Below are 21,187 nucleotides of genomic sequence, written 5' to 3'. Positions count from 1 at the left end.
AAGTCCCATACAATGTTATGGTGCTAAATGTTATGCTGTATCTGGGCTATCTGAAAAGTGGAGCTTGTGTATTTGTGTGTGGTGGACAGTAACATAGTGGGATACAATTCTAATTGTCACAAAGCTTCTCTAAAGGGGATTTTCTTCTTCTCAGGAGTACAGACTTTGTTGCCCTGCATCTTCCTTCTGTTTATTAGATGTTAAAACATTTTTTAGAGTCCACAGGGCATACACTCCTCCCTCAGCATACTGGATAGTATTGACTTTCACCCTTTCCTGCCTGCTCTGTTAGTCCACATTGTCCATTATCTGTGCCTCTACTAGTTTTTGGTGTAGTTTCAGTTCTTTTAAGGGCACTGAGGCTAGTATTATACTTTTTTTATATCATCACTAATGGTGTGGGGTAGTAGGAACTGAAGATAAGACTAGGTCAGTCTTTTTACAGTGGTGTTAATAAGGTCACTATAGATCCTCAGGCCGGGAAGTCATAGTTGGAAGAATGTCCAAGCTAGGGGGTGCTGTGTTGTCCTACAGGGGGAAGGGGGATTTCCCTTACAGACTAGGTGGTCTCACACACATAATAGTGTCTTGCTTCATCATATGACCACCTAGCCCCACCCAAGTAAGATGATACTACTTGGGCGGACTCGACCTCATGGTTAAAAGAACCCAAGGGAGTGCTGAAATTAAACTGGCTGGATAGTTACATTGATCCAGAAGGGGTGAATAATAAAATTACCAAGCATGTCGCCAGTGGCTTCTGCTAATTTTAATAAAGGTGCATGCTGGTAAGGCTAAAACTAAGGGGGAAAGGCTCGTTGGAGAGTAATGTCTCTTGGAGTCTAAAAGAAAAAGTGGATGACCAACATGTTTCTGCCCTCACTCAGTGCTGGTAGGTCAGGGGCATTCGTCAGGGTCTGAGCACACACAGTAAGTGGGGTACTCAAAAAGTGAAAAATGTGTATGGCCTACCTGAACGAGTAGTTCACGGTGGGGTAGGCCCCAGAGTAAGGGGCAATCTGCCTCTGGTCTGGCTAGTGCGGGGGGGGGGTTCCCTTGTAGTCACACTCACTCCAAAGGGAATACCAAGGGGGGGTACCTACATGCCAGAGCGGCCTGGCTCCGGCATGTAGGTACCCCCCCTTGGTATTCCCTTTGGAGTGAGTGTGACTACAAGGGGAAACCCCCCCCCCCCCCCGGCACTAGCCAGACCAGAGGCAGATTGCCCCTTACTCTGGGGCCTACCCCACCGTGAACTACTCGTTCAGGTAGGCCATACACATTTTTCACTTTTTGAGTACCCCACTTACTGTGTGTGCTCAGACCCTGACGAATGCCCCTGACCTACCAGCACTGAGTGAGGGCAGAAACATGTTGGTCATCCACTTTTTCTTTTAGACTCCAAGAGACATTACTCTCCAACGAGCCTTTCCCCCTTAGTTTTAGCCTTACCAGCATGCACCTTTATTAAAATTAGCAGAAGCCACTGGCGACATGCTTGGTAATTTTATTATTCACCCCTTCTGGATCAATGTAACTATCCAGCCAGTTTAATTTCAGCACCCCCTCGGGTTCTTTTAACCACGAGGTCGAGTCCGCCCAAGTAGTATCATCTTACTTGGGTGGGGCTAGGTGGTCATATGATGAAGCAAGACACTATTATGTGTGTGAGACCACCTAGTCCGTAAGGGAAATCCCCCTTCCCCCTGTAGGACAACACAGCACCCCCTAGCTTGGACATTCTTCCAACTATGACTTCCCGGCCTGAGGATCTATAGTGACCTTATTAACACCACTGTAAAAAGACTGACCTAGTCTTATCTTCAGTTCCTACTACCCCACACCATTAGTGATGATATAATTTCTGTAGGGAGGCGGTGTGGGCTAGCAACACTCCCATTGCTCTCCTTTTGTGTACTTATACTTTTTTTAAGCATTCCAGCAGCCATGTTAGTCATAAAAGATACCAATTAAATGTTTTCAGAAATACCTAGGAAACAACCTAACATCCAATCACAGTCTCTGAATGTCCATAATACTCCTTTCTCTCTCCTCAGGCCCCCCCTTTTTTTCTGCCGCAAGCGACAATCCACTTGTCCGGATTATTCCTGTTTAGAAGATTTGCTAAATATGCAGAACCAAAAGATGTTATTGCCGTTATCTACGTTAAGCATCACAATGCATAACATAACTCAACGGAATATACCCAACAGTATAGTTTGTACCCCCAGGCAAAAGAAGAGACCCTGACATGTTAACTCGTTCTATTATGCTCTGCTCTTCAGAAGAATGCAAGAAACTCATTTTTCTAACTGCTTATGATTGTTCAGCTCTAGACCATCTAAAGTGAATGGGATGACCAGCCTTGAGCCTTCCTTAATGTTCTTGATAGAATTGAAACTTTCTGTTACAATAGTTATGAAAGTTGTCATTCTGTGTCAGGACTGAGGGAGAGGATTATACTAGTCCAGAGGTTGACCTCTAATGCCACTACATCCTCTACTCATTTAAAACAAAACCTCTTGGACATAGAGTCAAAGGACCAGTCTGCTGTTTTCAAAATGTCCTCTAATCTGGCCCCTACGGAGTAGGCCTTGGATTCCATTGTGCCTCTGACTTAGTGTGCCCGAAAAAGCTTTGTATCTAGTGATGATAGGGTAGGAAACTATTTGTGTGGTTTTGAATAGAAATCAGCAATTCCACTGCCAGGCGAGTGTCCTCTGTCATAATCTCATACGCTTTAATGCATCTTACGGCACATGTTTAGTGAATCCCTAAAGGAGGGATGTGACACCACTCTGGTATTAAATTTTGTCTGTCTAGAAATAGTGAAAGTAGCCTGCTCCAATGTAAATACTGTACCTGTTGTAGGAAGGGCCTAAACTCCGATACGTTCTGCAAGACACCAAGCATAGGAGCATGGGTAGCTTACCAGACAATTCTTTCCTCAATAGGAACTTATTACTCTGCCAGGAAAGGAAGAGGTTAAGAGCCCCGTTCACTTCCTACAGGAAAGAGGTTCTAAGTTATCCAGTATTGGATCTTTCATAAATTCACATGCTTGAATCATCCCAGTCGTCGAAGTGGGAGTCCCAAGGTACATAAAATAGCAATAATTAACAAATATTTTTTTTTCTATTGGCTGTAATGGAAACACAAGTCACTCATATAGCCTTTCTAAGTCCTTTTGTGAAAAGGACCCTAATCTGCCTACTGGCCAATCAAGCACCAGCACCCTCTAGAACACTCTCCAGAGAAGCTCCTTCTCTCAGATTTTCTACAGCACGTCGTGTGAAGGGAGTCTTCCTGAGCTCTGCTCACTTTTCTGCTTCTTCAGAAGTATTTTTCTCTCAAGAAAACTCTAAGGATGTCAGATTCTTCTAGAAAAGGCCTTTCCTGCCCTTGCAAGACCGGTGGCAAGAAAAGGCTCCATGTGGATGACCCACATAAAGACTGCTTGTACTGCCACTACACACAACACCAGGTAAAGGACTGCAAGATATGTCCTACTTTCTCTACAAAGACCCTCAGAGACCGTGAGGGTAGACTTCTGACATGGTTACAGGCTAAATCCTGTACTTCAGGTGAGGAGAGTGGGTCAGAACGGCCACACAAAAGGTCCAAATCTGAGGACCTGGGACAGGCAGAAAGATCCAGAAAGCGGCAGAAATGACATCAAGGAGAAGGTGCAAAAGGCTTACAAGGCTCAATTTCTTCTGAGCCATCCTCTCCTCGTCAAAAGGAGTCGTCGTCATCCCGCCGTTCTCCTTCCTCTGAGCCTTCTACCCCTAGAAAGGTATCCATAAAAATTAAGTCGACGACACCACTGTCGTCGATGACAACAGTGTTTACATCTACCGTCTCCACCACCTCGTCGATGAGACCATCGTCCGCAACGACTACCTTGACGTCGGCGGTAAAGGCTCCTATTTCCAGAAAAAATCTCGTCACTGACAACATCGACGCCTTCGTCGATGACAGCATAGTCATCGATAACATAGTCTACGAAAGTCCTGTCGACTGCAACACTAACGACAAGAGCTTTGTCGGCTGTATCACCGTCGACGAGACCACCGTCGGCGAGACCGTTGTTGATGGAAGGATCATCTGTGATAACAGTGCTGTCGACGGGACCATCATCATTGACACCTTCTACGATGCCATTGGTGCCTGTGAGCAAGATAGAGGCTATTCCTACCTCCTCCAGGTCTCCTGATCTTTGGGCCATGGTTAAGATCACATCTTTGCCCAGATTGGTGATCTATCCTACAGACACTTCACCAAGTAAGGCGTCAACCCTACTACCCAGTCATTTGCTGGACCGGGAGGAATCGGATGAGGGTCCACTTGGAGATGCACACAGCCCATCCCAGTTGCATGTTAAATACCAGGAAGGGGACGACGACGATGAGGAGTATGATCAATACCAACCTTATTATTCTCATCAAGAACGCTATTACCAACCGCCTCAGCCAACAGACTCTGTCCAGATGCCTGCCTCCTTGATCCAGGACTTAAAATCAATGTTGCAGGATTATAGGAGGAGGTTCCCAGTTACAGCAGATCAACAACCACCACCAACAACTTCTCCTGTTACACCAACCAGCGTACCTCCACCTCCAGCTACTCCCAGGATGACTCCTCATTCCGTATTAGCTGACCCCCCTGGAGATGAACTTTTGACATCAGAGGAAGAAGGGGAGATATCGACGCCACAGCATCCTACTGAGGAATGGGATGACTACTTAGCCCCCACTCCTTCTCCACCGCCTCCTCGCCCTTCAGATTCTCCAGTGGAGGATATAGGTGGTTTTCACAATCTAATGGATAGGACGGCTGCACGCTTCCACCTGCCAACATCTGTTTCGCAGTCTGAATGCTTCCTCCATGATTTAAAGAACAGGCAAGGAAGTCTGTAAGAGCCATTCCTATTATTGACTTTATATGGCACGAGGGTATCAAGATTATGCGTAACCCGGCAACAGTTCCACCAGTGCCACAAAAGTTGGACAAAAAATACAAGGCAACTCAGGACTTTCCGGCATGTCTGACTGGTCACCCAAAGCCAGACTCTGTAATGTCTCAAGCGGCTCAAAGGCGTTTCTAAGAACCCGCCAACGCCTATCTCTACTCCTCCAGATAGAGAAGGAAGGAGATTAGATAACGTGGGCAAAAGATTCTCCTCCATGTCAGCAATTACTGTTAGAGCAGCAAATTCCTTAGCAATCTTGGGTCGTTATGATCGACAAATGTGGTCGGATATGCAGGCTTTCATGGACCTCATCCCTGAAAGCAAACAAGCAGAGGCACGGAAGATCCTCCAAGAAGGTGAGCGTATGTCTGAGGAGATAATTGACTGCGCTGTAGATATATCCTCCACTGGTTTTAGTCAGCTGGCTGGTGCTGCAGTATTACGCCAACAGGGTTGGCTCAAGGCCACATCTTTCCGACCAAAAGTGCAGTCCAAAATTCTTGACATGCCTTACGACGGGAAATCTCTCTTCGGCAAGCATGTAGATGACACACTGCAGGCCCTCACGACTGACACAGATACTGCTAAGTCCCTAGGTACCTTGCAGTACCGGAAACAGCCCTTTCGGGGTGCAAGAGGAAGAGGATTTACCTCATTTCGAGGTTCCTTTCACAGGCAGTATCAGCAGCCCCACTATAGACCATCCTATCAGCAGCAGTATAGACAACCATCCACTGCCTCATACGCCAGACACGGAGGAAAGAGAAAACCGGGTTCACAAACTGGGATCAACCCAGAAAACAATGATCATCACCAGGCACCGGCTATTTTTCCCCAATGTTTACACAATCAACAAGTAGGAGCAAACATCTCCAATTACATCCAGGAGTGGAAAAACAGAACATCAGACAAATGGGTGCTGGATATAGTGACAAGAGGTCATACCTTGGAATTCATTCAAAAACCACTGCATCATCCACCAGGAACATCCAGACAGTTCCATCTTCACCTGCTTCAGCAGGAAGTATTCCTGATGCTTGCCAAGGGAGCGATAGAAAAGGTTGCGGTTCAGCAAAAAGGTCTTGGGTTCTTTTCCCGGTTCTACCTGATAAAGAAGTAGTCAGGGGAATGGAGACCGATACTAGATCTCAGGAAGCTCAACAAGTTCCTTCGGAAACAATCCTTTCGGATGATCACGCTGTCGAATATCCTACACCTTCTCAATCCTGGAGATTTTATGACAACAATGGATCTCCAGGATGGTTATTTCCACATACCAATACATCAAAAACATTGCAAGTATCTCCGCTTTACTGTGGCCGGTGCCCATTATCAGTTCAAAGTTCTCCCATTCGGTCTGAAGTCAGCTCCACGAATCTTCACGAAATTCTTTCCCCCAGTCACAGGTTTTCTCCGCAACAGGGGTTCCCAGGTGTTTCCCTACCTGGACGACTGGCTCATAAAAGCTCCTTCTTCTCTACTAGCGTCCAGGGCTACAAACGCTTGCCTGAAATTATTCCGCAGTTTGGGGCTAACAGTAAATCTACAGAAGTCAGTCATCCTTCCCTCATGCAGGAGAGTCTTCTTGGGTGCAGAATTAGACACCATCAAAAACAAGGCATACCTCACCCCGGCACGGCAGCAGAAACTAACCAACTTGGCTGTCAGTATTTCCAGAAAAAAGTTTGTTTCAGTACAACTGTTCGTCGCTTCTGGGCATGATTTCCTCAGCCATCGTCCTAGTTCGACTAGTAAGATTGAAAATGAGACCGTTACAAGAAGAGTTACAGCTCCAATGGACCCAGTCGCAAGGATCCTTTGACGACTTAATAACTGTTACACCAAGAATTCACCAGGCTTTGCGGCGGTGGTCTCAGACCAACCATCTCTCCCACGGACTTACTTTTCTAACTCCAATAATAGATTTTATCATCACCACAGACACTTCCTTGGAAGGCTGGGGAGGCCATTTACAAGATATGCGCATTCAGGGAAGATGGTCGGATCTTCAGAAAGGAGTGCACATAAATCTGTTGGAAATAAAGGCGATCCACCTCACGCTCAAGGCTTTTCTTCCACGCATTGCAGGGTCATCAGTGTTGGTCAGGACGGACAACACAAGTATGTTTTATATCAACAAGCAGGGAGGAACAAGATCCATCTCCCTCTCAAGGGAAGCTCAGTCTCTTTGGGACTAGCTCACACTGCACAATATTCGCCTAGGGTGGAGCACCTGCCAGGGTCAACAACGCCCTAGTGGATTCTCTCAGCAGGATGGACGACAATTGCTAGAGTGGGAACTCAACCAGAAGGTACTCGACGCCATCTTACAACGCTGGGGTCAACCGATCCTAGACTTGTTGGCCACCAATCTGAACACCAAATGCCAATTCTATGCCAGTCGATACCCACTCCCGGGTCGTGGGGAAATGCTACTTTGATGAGATGGTCTGTTATCTTTGCCTACACTTTTCCCACCATCCCGTTAATCCCCAGACTCCTCAGGAAGATGAAGTCGGAGTGCTGCAGGATCATTCTCATAGTGCCCAGATGGCCCACACAGTACTGGTACACGGAGCTTCTATTCCAGTCCGTGGCCAATCCTATGCGTCTTCCCTGCAACCTCGACCTTCTCACGAAGAATCAGGGTCAAATTCTTCATCCCGATCCAACATCTTTTCAATTGCACGCTTGGCTCCTGAGTTCCGAGAGTTTCAGGGTATGAACATTGATCAGGAATGCAGGCGGATTTTATCTAGGGCACGAGCGGACAGTACAAATAAGACGTACAAGCACAAATGGAAGAGATTTTGTGTTTGGTGTTCTCAGAACAAGTTCCACCCTTTACAGATAAAGCTGGACCAAATTCTCTTGTACCTTCTCACCCTCTCAAAGGCCGATCTATGCCATGCATCCGTTAAGATTCATTTGGCAGCTATAGGCTCCTATAGACGCTCTGCTGATATGCCCTCACTCGGCTCATCCAGAATTATTAAACAGTTCATGAAAGGTCTCTTCCGCACTTTCCCTCCGGTGCGTCCACCTCCGCCAGAGTGGCATTTGAATGTAGTCCTGTCCCAGCTAATGAAAGCTCCTTTCGAACCTATTCACAGAGCTGAACTCCAGTACATCACATGGAAGGTGGCATCCCTGCTTGCTCTTACTTCCACCAGGAGAGTCAGCGATATACAGGCGTCTACTATTAAAGAACCTTTTCTGGTTTTTTCGGATGACTTTGTTCTGCTCAGGACCAACCCCAGGTACATTCCTAAAGTGCCATCATTTCACCGGAATGATCTCGTGATACTACAAACTTTTTTCCCAAATACAACTACAGTCTCAGAAAAAACTCTGCATTCTTTGGACATCAAGAGATGCCTCAAATTTTACCTCCAGAGTACCAGACAAATAAGGAAATCAGATCAGCTGTTGGTATCTTATTCTCATGGATGGCTAGGAGCAGGGGTCACTAAGGCCACCATAGCCCAGTGGATTGCTTCTACAATTCAGTTTTGCCACACCAAAGCAGGAAAACCGTTGACTAGGCTCCCGAGAGCCTACTCCACAAGAGCAGTCTCCACATCGACTGCCCTGTTTCAGGGCATTGCTCTGGATAAAATGTCAAGCTGCGACATGGAAGACTACGCACTCCTTTACGCAGCACTATTGTTTGGAGTCGTCGCAGAGAACTGACTCTAGTTGGACAAGCTGTCTTACGTCATCTCTTTCATTGAGGTGAGACCTTTCCATTATTGTGTACAAACTGTTTAAATGCAATAGTCTATAATTGCTATGCAATATAGTTTGAGATACTGTTATATTGATATGTTCGATGGCATGTGTAGCAGCAGATACACATGCTGTGCACATCCCGCCATCTGGTGTTGGGCTCGGAGTGTTACAAGTTGTTTTTCTTAGAAGAAGTCTTTTCGAGTCACGAGACCGAGGGACTCCTCCTATTTCGGCTCCATTGCACATGGGCGTCGACTCCATCTTAGATTGGGTTTTTTCCGCCATCGGGTTCGGATGTGTTCCTTTTCGCTCCGTGTTTCGGGTCGGAAAGTTAGTTAGAATCTCAGAAAAATCGTCGGTGTTGTTTGCGTTCGGTATCGGGTTAGTCACAACAGATCGACACCGACTTTTGAAGCGCTCCGGTGGCCCTTCGGGGTTTTTTCGATTCCCCCGTCGGGGCCTGGTCGGCCCGGCCACATGTCTCTTCAAGGCTGATGGAACGGACCCCATTCCGCTTCTGCCCAAAATGCCATAACAAGTATCCATATACAGATCAGCATCTGGTCTGTAACTTGTGTTTGTCGCCGGAACACAAGGAAGTTACTTGTGAAGCCTGTCGAGCGTTTCGGTCCAGGAAGACACTAAGAGACCGAAGAGCAAGGAGACTGCAAATGGCGTCGGCGCCGACAGGACAAGAGCGTTTAGAAGAGGAGGAAGAAACATTCTCCATCCATGAATCGGACTCTGATGAGATCGATCCAGAGGAAACGCCGAAAACCGTGAGTAAGATGTCGAAACACAAAGCTCACGAAAAAACCACTAAAGCCCAGGGGACGCCACCGCCAACAGGCCATGGCTTAACCCGAAAAATAGGTGACCGATCATCGGCACCGAAAAAGGGCACGCTGGGGGCGAAGTCATCCGACTCCGGTCGAGATACCACCACACAGCAATCTCGGGCTCGAGATAGTGGCTCCGAGCAGGTTCGGCACCGAGGTAGCGGCACTGAAATGGGTCGACGCCGAAAGTAAAGAAGGTTTAGTCGGAACCGAAAAAAACAGCCGAAAAGGTTTCGATACCGAAACATCCGGCCTCGGAACCGAAAACAAGTTCCTACACTGAGGAACAAGGACTGTCCACACAAATGAAGACACATAGATTTGGACAGGAATTAGAAACAATAGAGCCAGACTATACACAAAGAAGGCTCCATATCCAAAAAGAAACAGGGAAGATCAGTACTCTCCCTCCGATTAAAATGAAACGCAAGCTTGCCTTTCAAGAAAAAGACAAGCAGCCACAGGCAAAGGTGGCTAAACAAGTAACCCCGCCACCATCTCCACAATGCTCTCCGCAACCATCACCGGTAGCCACTCCACCAATGATGCAATCCCCAACTCATACAGGAATAAGTCAAGATGACCCTGACGCATGGGGCCTTTATGACGCACCAGTGTCAGATAATAGTCCTGAATGTTATCCAGCTAGACCGTCACCACCAGAGGATAGTACAGCCTACGCACAGGTGGTGTCGAGAGCAGCGGCATTTCATAATGTCAGCCTGCATGCTGAGCCCATTGAAGACAACTTTCTTTTTAACACACTGTTGTCCACACACAGCCACTATCAAAGTCTTCCTATGCTACCCGGAATGCTAAAACACTCCAAACAAGTGTTTGAAGAGCCTGTAAAAGGAAGGCCCATTACTCCAAGAGTGGAGAAAAATATAAATCGCCACCAACAGACCCTGTGTACATCACACAACAGCTAACTCCGGACTCAGTTGTAGTAGGGGCAGCGCGCAAAAGAGCGAACTCACAAACTTCAGGAGATGCACCACCTCCAGATAAAGAAAGTAGAAAATTCAATGCAGCAGGCAAAAGGGTGGCGGCACAGGCAGCAAACCAGTGGCGTATTGCCAATTCACAGGCTTTGTTGGCCAGATACGATAGGGCCCATTGGGACGAAATGCATCACTTTATAGAACATTTGCCCAAGGAGTTCCAAAAGAGAGCGCAGCAGGTAGTAGAAGAAGGACAGAGTATCTTCAACAATCAGATACGGTCAACAATGGATGCTGCAGACACAGCTGCTAGAACTGTCAAAACACAGCAGTAACAATAAGGAGACATGCATGGCTGCGTACATCAGGATTTAAACCAGAAATACAGCAAGCTGTGCTGAATATGCCATTCAACGGACAGCAGTTGTTTGGGCCGGAGGTGGACACTGCGATCGAAAAACTTAAAAAAGACACTGACACGGCCAAAGCCGTGGGCGCACTCTACTCCCCACAGGGCAGAGGCACATTTCGAAAAACAGTTTAGAGGGGGGTTTCGAGGACAAAGCACAGAACCCACAACCTCACAAACAAGACCCACTTATCAGAGCCAGTATCAGCGGGGAAGTTTTCGGGGACAATATAGAGGGGGACAATTCCAAAAGAATAGAGGAAAGTTCCAAAGTCCCAAAACTCCTCAAAACAAGCAGTGACTTCCAAGTCACACATCCCCAACACATAACATCGGTGGGGGGGAGACTAACCAAATTTTACAAACATTGGGAGGAAATAACAACAGACACTTGGGTCCTAGCAATTATCCAGCATGGTTATTGCATAGAATTTCTCAAATTCCCTCCAAACGTCCCACTGAAAACACACAATATGTCAAAACAACATATAGATCTCCTAGGACTAGAGGTTCAGGCATTGCTACTAAAAGAAGCAATAGAATTAGTACCAAAACACCAGAAAGGAACAGGAGTTTACTCTCTGTACTTTCTCATACCCAAAAAAGACAAACTCTGAGACCTATATTAGATCTCCGAACATTAAATACCTACATCAAATCAGATCACTTTCACATGGTGACATTACAAGACGTAATCCCACTACTCAAACAACAAGACTACATGACAACACTAGACCTAAAGGATGTATATTTCCATATACCGATACATCCTTCACACAGAAAGTACTTAAGGTTTGTATTCCAATTCAAAGTGTTGCCATTCGGAATAACAACTGCGCCAAGAGTTTTTACAAAGTGCCTGGCAGTCGTAGCTGCACATATCAGAAGGCAGCAAATACATGTGTTCCCGTACCTAGACGATTGGTTAATCAAAACCAACACGCTAGAAAAGTGTTCACAACACACAAAGTATGTCATAGAAACCCTCCACAAACTAGGTTTCTCAATCAACTATACAAAGTCACACCTTATACCGTGTCAAACACAGCAATACTTAGGGGCGACAATCAACACAGCAAAAGGGATTGCCACTCCAAGTCCACAAAGGGTTCAGGCATTTCACAATGTAATACAGGCCATGTATCCAAAACAAAAAATACAAGTCAAAATGGTGATGAAACTCCAAGGCATGATGTCCTCATGCATAGCCATTGTCCCAAATGCAAGGTTGCACATGCGGCCCTTACAACAGTGCCTAGCATCACAGTGGTCACAGGCACAGGGTCAACTTCTAGATCTGGTGTTGGTAGACCGCCAAACATACACCTCGCTTCAATGGTGGAACAGTATAAATTTAAACAAAGGGCGGCCTTTCCAAGACCCAGTGCCACAATATGCCTCCATGATAGGGTGGGGAGCACACCTCAATCAATACAGCATCCAAGGACAATGGGACACTCACCAAAAACAGTTTCACATAAATCACTTAGAACTATTGGCAGTATTTCTAGCGCTGAAAGCATTTCAACCCAGAATAAGCCACAAACACATTCTTGTCAAGACAGACAACATGACAACGATGTATTACCTAAACAAACAAGGAGGGACACACTCAACACAGTTGTGTCTCCTGGCACAGAGAATATGGCATTGGGCGTTTCACAACCACATTCGTCTAATAGCTCAATTTATTCCAGGAATTCAGAATCAGTTAGCAGACAATCTCTCTCGGGATCACCAACAGATCCACGAATGGGAGATTCACCCCCAAATGCTGAATACTTACTTCCAGAGTTGGGGAACACCACAAATAGATCTATTTGCAACAAAGGAAAACGCAAAATGCCAAAACTTCGCATCCAGGTACCCACAAGATCAGTCTCAGGGCAATGCGTTATGGATGATCTGGTCAGGGATATTTGCTTATGCTTTTCCCCCTCTCCCACTCCTTCCATATCTAGTAAACAAGTTGAGTCAAAACAAACTCAAACTCATACTAATAGCGCCAACATGGGCAAGACAACCTTGGTACACAACACTACTAGACCTCTCAGTAGTGCCTCATGTCAAACTACCAAACATACCAGATCTGTTAACGCAACACAAACAGATCAGACACCCAAATCCAGCATCGCTGAATCTAGCAATCTTGCTCCTGAAGTCCTAGAGTTCGGACACTTAGACCTTATACATGAATGTATGGAGGTCATAAAACAAGCTAGGAAACCTACCGCTAGACATTGCTATGCAAATAAGTGGAAAAGATTTGTTTATTACTGCCATAATAATCAAATTCAACCCTTACACGCATCTGCCAAAGACATCGTAGGAAACTTACTACATTTGCAAAAGTCAAAGCTAGCTTTTTCTTCCATTAAGATACATCTCACAGCAATTTCAGCTTACCTGCAAATTACGCACTCAACTTCTCTATTTAGGATACCAGTCATAAAAGCATTTATGGAAGGTCTAAAGAGAATTATACCACCAAGAACACCACCAGTTCCTTCATGGAACCTCAACATTGTCTTAACACGACTCATGGGTCCACCTTTTGAGCCCATGCACTCTTGTGAAATGCAATACTTAACATGGAAAGTTGCATTTTTAATTGCCATCACATCTTTAAGAAGAGTAAGTGCGATTCAAGCATTTACCATACAAGAATCATTTATTCAAATACACAAGCATAAAGTAGTTCTACGGACAAATCCTAAATTTTTACCAAAAGTCATATCACCGTTCCACTTAAATCAAACAGTAGAATTACCAGTGTTCTTCCCACAGCCAGACTCTGTAGCTGAAAGAGCACTACATACATTAGACATCAAACGAGCGTTAATGTACTACATTGACAGAACAAAACTAATTCGAAAAACAAAGCAATTATTTATTGCTTTCCAAAAACCTCATACAGGAAATCCAATTTCTAAACAAGGCATTGCTAGATGGATAGTTAAGTGCATTCAAACCTGTTATCTTAAAGCAAAAAGAGAACTGCCTATTTCACCAAAGGCACACTCAACTAGAAAGAAAGGTGCTACCATGGCCTTTCTAGGAAATATTCCAATGACCGAAATATGTAAGGCAGCTACATGGTCTACGCCTCATACATTTACCAAACACTACTGTGTAGATGTACTATCGGCACAACAAGCCACAGAAGGCCAAGCAGTACTACGAACATAGTTTCAAACAACTTCAACTCCTACAGGCTGAACCACCGCTTTTGGGGAGATAACTGCTTACTAGTCTATGCACAGCATGTGTATCTGCAGCTACACATGCCATCGAACGGAAAATGTCACTTACCCAGTGTACATCTGTTCGTGGCATTAGTCGCTGCAGATTCACATGCGCCCACTCGCCTCCCCGGGAGCCTGTAGCCATTTAGAAGTTGATCTTGAACATCTATATATTTGTAAATATATTACTTTAAACTACATTATGTACATTACTCCATTGCATGGGCACTATTACTAGCATACACAACTCCTACCTCACCCTCTGCGGGAGAAAACGATCTAAGATGGAGTCGACGCCCATGCGCAATGGAGCCGAAATAGGAGGAGTCCCTCGGTCTCGTGACTCGAAAAGACTTCTTCGAAGAAAAACAACTTGTAACACTCCGAGCCCAACACCAGATGGCGGGATGTGCACAGCATGTGAATCTGCAGCGACTAATGCCACGAACAGATGTACACTGGGTAAGTGACATTTTCCATATATGGATATTTAAGGTGTATATATATATATTCGTTTTAAGTTCATAATACAAGATTTATTAGCTGGTTATTTGATAACATGTTTTAGAGGATTTCTGTGCTCGCACCCTCCATTCACTGCGAGTATGACGTTTATCAAAAGTACTGCTCGCTATTCAGATTCAAGCATGTGAATTTATGAAAGATCCAATACTGGATAAGAAAACAAGTTAGTTACCTGTACCTACAGTTATCCAGTATTGGTATCTTTCATAAATTCACATGCGACCCACCCTCCTCCCCTTAGACGCTCGCATTTCCTCTCAGGTCATAATCTTTTCACTCTCGTAGAGAGATGAGGATGCCTCTCAGCAATTTCTTTACCAGCAGGTGTTTGCCCACTGGTTTACCATCAGTAGGGGAGTGATTGCCAGTGTGGCTACGCAAAAGGTATTTATCGCCCTATATGCCATGCTTTGAGCGGAGATCCTAGCGAGTAAGTTCAGGATATGGATAATGTCCATCCCACTGGTATCAAGGTTTCTCTTCACATACCAATCCACCCATAGCGACCATGCTGGTTTATAACATTTTACGGTTTTGTCTGCTTCAGAAAGGAGTAACTGAGATTGTTGCTAAAGGCCAGTGGGTTTCCATCTTTCCCTGTAATCCTCGAGATCTTAAGATGTAACATGCCATCTGTTACCAGGTGATGTGCTTTCCCTTAAAGATTCCAGAGATGATCTGGGAGAGGGGATAAAGAGATTAGAGAATCACAGGACCGTTCTATCAGAACCGGATACCATACCTGGGCTCGCCAGAGTGGAGTCAGTACCACCAGGCCCACTTGTTATCTCCTCACCCATGCTTATAGGTTTGTCAGCATCAAGAAGGTTGTAAATACACAGTCCTGGTCCTGTCCTGTAGGAAGGCACCTGTTGTCACTGTGTTCGGATCCAGTCTATGGCCTGAATATCTGAAGCTGCTGATCCAGCTTTGATGTGAAAAGATCCATCTTGAACGAGTCCCAACAGATTGCAGGTTGGTTGAGCACTTCCAGGTGCAGCTAACACTCAATCGTCTCCTATAAATAATTGGACTGCCAGACTGCAACCTTGTAGGCGACCCCAGGCAGTTACTCTGCCATCACAGAAATATGCTTCTCCACTCAGAATTCCAAAGTTTTAGGAAAGGTCTGCGTGGGCACTAGATCATCTTCCTCCCAGTTGGTTTCTATGTTGTGATTTAGATATTGTCCATTTTCAGCTGTACCCTGGATTGAACTATTTTTGGTCCAACCTTGAACCACAAAAGTGCCTTCAAGAAGCTTCAGGCAATTGATGTGCAGACGTTCTGGAGAGGATCAGTTACTTCCTTTGAAGAAATCGCTACATCGAGCTCCCCAGCTGTCTCTTCTGGCATCTGATTCAATAACTAGGTCTGGAGCCGATTATTGCTCTCATTCCATGCTACCATGTTCGACAACCTCCTTTGATCTCTTTTAGGACCTCTGCTAACAAGAATATTTTCTGGAGTACGTGAGGCCCTTCCTGAGGTGGAGAGCTTTGAGGCACTGGAGAGCCCAGTAGTAGAGTAATATGTCCTTTATGGATGATGACAGAAGACCAACTAGTCTGGCAATCTGGTGCAGGGAAGTTAATTTTTTTTGGCTAAGGTTTTTTCATTGTTCCTGCCAGACGAGAAACAGAGTTCCTTGCACTGAGCCCACTAGGAATTCAAATGCACTGGGGTGGAGCCAACATCAACTTCTTTTCATTTATGGTGGACCCCAACTTCTTCAAGAGGGATAACACCCATTGGAGGTAGTCCGTCAGCTTCCTGGACATTGTTCCATTAAGAGGATGTCATCCAAATAGATGATGAGATGCATCCTGTGTGACCGGAGGTGCTCAATCACTGGTCTGAGGTCCTTGGTGAAGCACCAAGGGGGCCTGGGACAGATCGAACTGCATCATTGTTAATTTGTAAGTATGGACAACATTTGCCAGCCTTATTCCCATCGCTAAGTGGGGGAAAAGGGAGAACACTTACCATAAGTAGCGTTTTTGATTGGAACCTCTGCAGAAATGGCCCCTAGAGCCCCTGTGTTTTGGAAATCCTCTGGAAGCGAAGAAAATCCCAAAAATGAGCAGATCCTTCCACTGGCCCCATCTTAAGTCTTGAAATCTGGTAGGGGCTTGATGAGAGAAGTGCTGGCTGAGTGCCCCCTACCACGACTGACAACCTGCGAAAACCTTTGGATGAGGATTTTAATGGAGGCTTGGCCTTTGTCTAAGGATATCAAAATAGCCACAAACTTCCCTATCTCCTTGATGAAGAGGTTTCCTTAGGCAACCGCCTTGAGCTACCGGCCCAGCCACTGAGGTGGAAAAGTCTCCTAGCCTGGGGGTCAACCCTAATGAAAAAGTGACCTGTGCCTCTCCATAGAGCGGGCACAATTAGTGTTACCTTGAATGATAATTGCCCATTGAGCCCAGTCGAAAAATATGTCAGGTGATATCAAAGAACCAGATTCCTGGGCTTCTTCCATATCGAGAATTTTTGTGCGGGTGCTGGTGATGTTGTGGAGCTTATGTTGATATGACCGCCATCGCCACGGTCAATGCCTTTCTTAGGGTCACAGATGTAATTAGCCAGAAGATGGCCATTTCTTTAAAAAAAGGAGCCCCTGTCTGCGAAAGAACAACAATTCCTACATTCTTTGTACATATATTTCTTTCCTTGCCTTGTTGCAGTGACAACAGGTTGATGTGGTGGTGTTTCAAAATCTTCTGAAACTTTGCTATTCAATTTAAAAATGGCGTGGTCTGTTGTGCTTAGTGTCACCATCCAAGCCTGGCGGGGAATTGTCTCCATCAGGGAGGTCTGACATAGGAGAGCGGAAGGCACCAAGCAGAAATCGCCCACATTTGTAGCCCCAGGGGTAGAGGTTTTAACCCCTTCGCTGCCAGGCCTTTCCCCTCCTGTGCCTTTTTTTTGGCTATTTGGGGCAGTTCGCACTTAGGCCTCATAACTTTTTGTCCACATAAGCTACCCATGCCAAATTTGCGTCCTTTTTTTCCAACATCCTAGGGATTCTAGAGGTACCCAGACTTTGTGGGTTCCCCTGAAGGAGACCAAGAAATTAGCCAAAATGCAGCAAAAAATTCGTTTTTTTTTTTTTAAAAAGTGTAAAAAAAGGGCTGCAGAAGAAGGCTTGTGGTTTTTCCCTTGAAAATGGCATCAACAAAGGGTTTGCGGTGGTAAAATCAACATCTTACCAGCTTTCAGGAACTTGAATTCTAAAACCCCATTTTTCAACACAATTTTGACATTTTACCTGGGACATACCCCATTTTTACAATTTCTTTGTGCTTTCAGCCTCCTTCCATTTAGTGACCGAAATGGGTGAGAAACCAATGCTGGATCCCAGAAAGCTAAACCTTTCTGAAAAGTAGACAACATTCTGAATTCAGCAAGGGGTCATGTGTGTAGATTCTACAGGTGTTTCCTACAGAAAATAACAGCTGAAATAAAAGAATATTGAAATTGAGGTAAAAAAAAAAATGTTCTCCACGTTTTACTCTGTAACTTTTTCCTGCGTTGTCAGATTTTTGAAAGCAATATAGCGTTACGTCAACTGGACTCTTCTGGTATCGGGGATATATAGGGCTTGTAGGTTCATCAAGAACCCTAGGTACCCAGAGCCAATAAATGAGCTGCACCTTGTAATGGGTTTTCATTCTATACCGGGTATACAGTAATTCATTTGCTGAAATATAAAAAATGAAAAATAGGTATCAAGAAAACCTTTGTATTTCCAAAATGGCCACAAGATAAGGTGTTGAGAAGCAGTGGTTATTTGCACATCTCGGAATTACGGGGTGCCCATACTAGCACATAAATTACAGGGCATTTCTCAAATAAACTTCTTTTTTACACACTGTCTTACATTTGAAGGAAAAAATGTAGAGAAAGACAAGGGGCAATAACACTTGTTTTGCTATTCTGTGTTTCTCCCATGTCTGCCGATAAAAATGGTACCTCACATGCGTGGGTAGGCCTAGCGCCCGCAACAGGAACTGCCCCAAAACACAACATGGACACATCACATTTTCACAAAGAAAACAGAGCTGTTTTTTGCAAAGTGGCTAGCTGTGGATTTTGGCCTCTAGCTCAGCCGGCACCAAGGGAAACCTACCAAACCTGCGCAGTTTTGAAAACTAGACACCTAGGGGAATCCAAGATGAGGTGACTTGTGAGGCTCTGACCAGGTTCTGTTACCCAGAATCCTTTGCAAACCTCAAAATTTGGCCAACCAAACACTTTTACCTCTCCTTTTGGTGACAGAAAGTTCTGTAATCAGAGATGAGCCACAGATTTCCTCCCACCCAGCGTTCCCCCATGTCTCCTGATAAAAATGGTACCTCACTTGTGGGGGTAGACATAGCGCGCGCGCGACAGGAAAAGCCCCAAAACACAACGTGGACACATCAAATTTTCACAAAGAAAACAGAGCTGTTTTTTGCAAAGCACCTAGCTGTGGATTTTGGCCTTTAGTTCAGCCGGCACCTAGGGAAACCTAGCAAACCTGCGCAGTTTTGAAAACTAGACACCTAGGGTAATCCAAGATGGGGTGACTTGTGGGGCTCTGACCAAGTTCTGTTACCCAGAATCCTTTGTAAACCTCAAAATGTGGCCAAAAAAACACCTTTTCCTCTCATTTCGGTGACAGAACGTTCTGGAATCAGAGAGCAGCCACAAATTTCCTTCCACCCAGCATTTCCCCAAGTCTCCCAATAAAAATGGTACCTCACTTTTGTGGGTGGGCCTACTGGCCGCGAAAGGAAATGCCCCAAAACACTATCTGGACACATCAAAATGATCAAATACAAAACTACCTGTTTTTGCGGGGGTACCTGCGTTTTTGGTCCTGGGCTCAGCAGCCTTCTAGGGAAACCTACCAAACCCAGACATTTCTGAAAACTAGACACCTGAGAGAGTCCAGTGAGGTGTGACTTGCGTGGATCCCCCAATGTTTTCTTACCCAAAATCCTAAGGCAAACCTCAAATTTAGCTAAAAGAAATCTAATTTTTCCCCACATTTCTGTGTGGGATCACCGCACTGGGACACATTTCATACCACCCAATGTTCCCCTCAGCCTCCCGGTAAAAATGATACCTCATTTGTGTAGGTGGGCCAAGTGCTTGTGAAAGGGAAGAGCCAAAAACATGTTGATATTGAGGGGGAACCAAAAGGGGTCCAAAAGGGCAGTTTGCAAAAAAAAAATTTTAGGCTGACAAGTGCAGCAGATTTTTTATCGGTATAGATGAGACAATGCTGGATGGTAGGAATTTTGTGGATTCCTGCAGATTCCGGAAGGTTCCACCACAAAAATGTGGGGAAAATGTGTGATTTCCAGCAAAGTTGGAGGTTTGCAGGGGATTGTGGGTACAAAAATGTGAAACACACCACCCTGGAATCACCCATATGTTCAGTTTTCAGATGTGTCTAGGTCTTGTGGATTTTTCTAGATGGCAGCGTCCCAAATCCATAAAGTGCAGCCCTCACCATTCCAAGTGGGACGATTTTGAGAGTTAGCCAAGCTCTCATGGCCCAAATGTAAAACTAAAGCCCAAAATAATCAAATGTCTTCTTGCTTGCTGTGGGATAAGATGTTTTAGAGTGCGGGGGAGAGCTGAAAGACTGTTACCCCCCTTCAGTTGAGGTGGGGGTGTAACCAGGCCCATACTGGTTGGTAGCCACCACCCCAATATTTTTTGTTTTATTTAAATTCCCTGGCATCTAGTAGACACTCTAACCCCCCCCCCCCCCCCCCCCCCCCCCCACCCCCAGGTGTGGATCATGGGCAGAACAGCTTTGGCCCCATTTATTTGGGGTGGCCATCCCCCCCCCCCCCCCTTTTTATTTAAAAAAAAAAAAAAACTTCCCTGGCCTCTGGAGGGCTTTCTCTCCCCCCCCCCCCCCCCCTTGGGGGCAGATGGGCCTTCCAAAAATAGGTCCATCTGCCCCCCAGGGAGGAAGATATGGCCAACAGTAATGTGCCCCCATGGGGAGCGACCCATACCCAAGGGGCTTCCCCCCTAAAGAGAAATCATGCATACACACACACACACACCAATCCCTGGTGCCTAAGTGGTATCTGCCCCCATGGGGGCAGATTGGCCTAACAAAAAGTGGTTGATCTGCCCCCAAGGGGGGCAGAAATGGTCTAAATACAATTTGCCCCCCAGGGGAGCGACCCTTGACTGGCGCCTAGAGGTTTCTGACACACCTGGGGGCAGATCAGCCTAATAACAATAGGCCGATCTGCCCCCAGGTGGGGGGTGGGGGGGCAGAAAAGGCCTTAAATAAATTTGCCCTTGCCCGGGGAGCGACCCTTGACTAAGGGGTCGATTCCCCACCTCAAAAAAACAAAAAAAAATGTATTCCTGGCACCTAGAGGCTTCTGCCCCGCCCCCTGGGGGGGCAGATCGGCCTAATAACAATAGGCCGATCTGCCCTCAGGGGGCCAGAAATGGCCTAAAATAAATTTACCCCCCAACCCGGGGAGCGACCCTTGAGT

The sequence above is a fragment of the Pleurodeles waltl genome, chromosome 9, assembly GCF_031143425.1.
Source record: "Pleurodeles waltl isolate 20211129_DDA chromosome 9, aPleWal1.hap1.20221129, whole genome shotgun sequence".
NCBI lineage: Eukaryota > Metazoa > Chordata > Amphibia > Caudata > Salamandridae > Pleurodeles > Pleurodeles waltl.
The sequence above is the reverse complement of the archived record's forward strand: the minus strand, read 5'-3'. Positions refer to the sequence as shown.